Source organism: Salmo salar, chromosome 29 (assembly GCF_965601325.2).
Source record: "Salmo salar chromosome 29, fSalSal1, whole genome shotgun sequence".
Taxonomy (NCBI): Eukaryota; Metazoa; Chordata; class Actinopteri; order Salmoniformes; family Salmonidae; genus Salmo; species Salmo salar.
The window spans coordinates 41,746,528-41,750,000 of NC_138319.1; positions in this window are offsets into that span (position 1 = coordinate 41,746,528).

A 3,473-nucleotide genomic window follows, 5' to 3' on the forward strand; every position below is an offset into this window, starting at 1 on the left:
CACCATGGAATGAGTTGGACGTAAACCCACAGACTCTCAGCCCACCATGGAATGTGTTGGACGTAAACCCACAGACTCTCAGCCCACCATGGAATGAGTTGGACGTAAACCCACAGACTCTCAGCCCACCATGGAATGAGTTGGACGTAAACCCACAGACTCTCAGCCCACCATGGAATGTGTTGGACGTAAACCCACAGACTCTCAGCCCACCGTGGAATGAGCTGGACGTAAACCCACAGACTCTCAGCCCACCATGGAATGAGTTGGACGTAAACCCACAGACTCTCAGCCCACCATGGAATGTGTTGGACGTAAACCCACAGACTCTCAGCCCACCGTGGAATGAGCTGGACGTAAACCCACAGACTCTCAGCCCACCGTGGAATGAGTTGGACGTGAACCCACAGACTCTCAGCCCACCGTGGAATGAGCTGGACGTAAACCCACAGACTCTCAGCCCACTGTGGAATGAGTTGGACGTGAACCCACAGACTCTCAGCCCACTGTGGAATGAGTTGGACGTGAACCCACAGACTCTCAGCCCACTGTGGAATGAGTTGGACGTGAACCCAGAGACTCTCAGCCCACCGTGGAATGAGTTGGACGTGAACCCACAGACTCTCAGCCCACCGTGGAATGAGTTGGACGTGAACCCACAGACTCTCAGCCCACTGTGGAATGAGTTGGACGTGAACCCAGAGACTCTCAGCCCACCGTGGAATGAGTTGGACGTGAACCCAGAGACTCTCAGCCCACCGTGGAATGAGTTGGACGTGAACCCAGAGACTCTCAGCCCACCGTGGAATGAGTTGGACGTGAACCCAGAGACTCTCAGCCCACCGTGGAATGAGTTGGACGTGAACCCAGAGACTCTCAGCCCACCGTGGAATGAGTTGGACGTGAACCCACAGACTCTCAGCCCACCGTGGAATGAGTTGGACGTGAACCCACAGACTCTCAGCCCACCGTGGAATGAGTTGGACGTGAACCCACAGACACTCAGCCCACCGTGGAATGAGTTGGACGTGAACCCACAGACACTCAGCCCACCGTGGAATGAGTTGGACGTGAACCCAGAGACACTCAGCCCACCGTGGAATGAGTTGGACAGCTGTGCTCCAACATGCAGAGAAAAGTTACTTTCACACAAACAAACAAACACTCATGTATCTTATGGTTGGTGAAATGAAGAAACAGGGGATGGATCTGAACCCTGACCCTTTGTGTTACACACGAAGAAGGAGAGTTAACAACATTTAAAATACTTACTAATGATGAGCACATGTCTCCCTTTACGCTGCCCAACCAGCCTTCCCTTTACACTGCCCAACCAGCCTTCCCTTTACGCTGCCCAACCAGCCTTCCCTTTACACTGCCCAACCAGCCTTCCCTTTACACTGCCCAACCATCCTTCCCCTTTACCCTGCCCAACCAGCCTTCCCTTTACACTGCCCAACCAGCCTTCCCTTTACCCTGCCCAACCATCCTTCCCCTTTACCCTGCCCAACCAGCCTTCCCTTTACACTGCCCAACCAGCCTTCCCTTTACGCTGCCCAACCAGCCTTCCCTTTACACTGCCCAACCAGCCTTCCCTTTACGCTGCCCAACCAGCCTTCCCCTTTACGCTGCCCAACCAGCCTTCCCTTTACACTGCCCAACCAGCCTTCCCTTTACACTGCCCAACCATCCTTCCCTTTACACTGCCCAACCATCCTTCCCTTTACACTGCCCAACCAGCCTTCCCTTTACCCTGCCCAACCAGCCTTCCCTTTACACTGCCCAACCAGCCTTCCCTTTACGCTGCCCAACCAGCCTTCCCTTTACGCTGCCCAACCAGCCTTCCCTTTACGCTGCCCAACCAGCCTTCCCTTTACACTGCCCAACCAGCCTTCCCCTTTACGCTGCCCAACCAGCCTTCCCTTTACGCTGCCCAACCAGCCTTCCCTTTACGCTGCCCAACCAGCCTTCCCTTTACGCTGCCCAACCAGCCTTCCCCTTTACGCTGCCCAACCAGCCTTCCCTTTACGCTGCCCAACCAGCCTTCCCTTTACACTGCCCAACCATCCTTCCTAACCAGCCTTCCCAACCAGCCTTCCCAACCAGCCTTCCTAACCAGCCTTCCCAACCAGCCTTCCAAACCATTCTTCCCAACCGGTCTTCCCAACCGGCCTTCCCAACCGGTCTTCCCAACCGGCCTTCCTAACCGGCCTTCCAAACCGGCCTTCCCAACTAGCCTTCCAAACCATTCTTCCCAACCGGTCTTCCCAACCGGCCTTCCCAACCGGTCTTCCCAACCAGCCATCCTAACCAGCCTTTCTATCCAGCCTTCCCAACAAGCCTTTCCAACCAGCATTCCCAACCAGCCATTCTACCCAGCCTTCCCAACCAGCCTTCCCAACCAGCCTTCTCAACCATCCTTCCTAACCAGCCTTCCTAACCAGCCTTCCCAACCAGCCTTCCCAACCAGCCATCATAACCAGCCTTCCCAACCAGCCTTCCCAACCAGCCATCCTAACCAGCCTTCCCAACCAGCCTTCCCAACCAGCCATCCTAACCAGCCATCCTAACCAGCCTTCCCAACCTGCCTTCCAAACCAGCCTTACCAACCAGCCTTCCCAACCAGCCATCCCAATCATCCTTCCTAACAGCCTTCCTAATCAGAATTCCCAACCAGCCAACCCAACCATCCTTCCTAACCAGCCTTCCCAACCATCCTTCCTAACCAGCCTTCCTAACCAGCCTTCCCAACCAGCCTTCCCAACCAGCCATCCTAACCATCCTTCCTAACAACCTTCCCAACCAGCCTTCCCAACCAGCCTCCTAACCATCCTTCCCAACCAGCCTTCCCAACCATCCATCCCAACCAGCCATCCTAACCAGCCATCCCAACCAGCCTTCCCAACCTGGCTTCCAAACCAGCCTTCCCAACCAGCCTTCCCAACCAGCCATCCCAACCATCCTTCCTAACCAGCCTTCCTAACCAGCCTTCCCAACCAGCCTTCCCAACCAGCCATCCCAACCATCCTTCCTAACCAGCCTTCCTAATCAGCCTTCCCAACCAGCCATCCCAACCATCCTTCCTAACCAGCCTTCTCAACCATCCTTCCTAACCAGCCTTCCTAATCAGCCTTCCCAACCAGCCTTCCCAACCAGCCATCCTAACCATCCTTCCTAACAACCTTCCCAACCAGCCTCCCAACCATCCTTCCCAACCAGCCTTCCCAACAAGCCTTCCCAACCATCCTTCCCAACCAGCCTTCCCAACAAGCCTTCCCAACTAGCCTTCCCAATGGTCCTCATGAAGCTATAGAGGTGCTGACGGTCCTCATGAAGCTATAGAGGCGCTGACGGTCCTCATGAAGCTATAGAGGCGCTGACGGTCCTCATGAAGCTATAGAGGCGCTGATGGTCCTCATGAAGCTATAGAGGGGCGCTGACGGTCCTCATGAAGCTATAGAGGGGCGCTGACG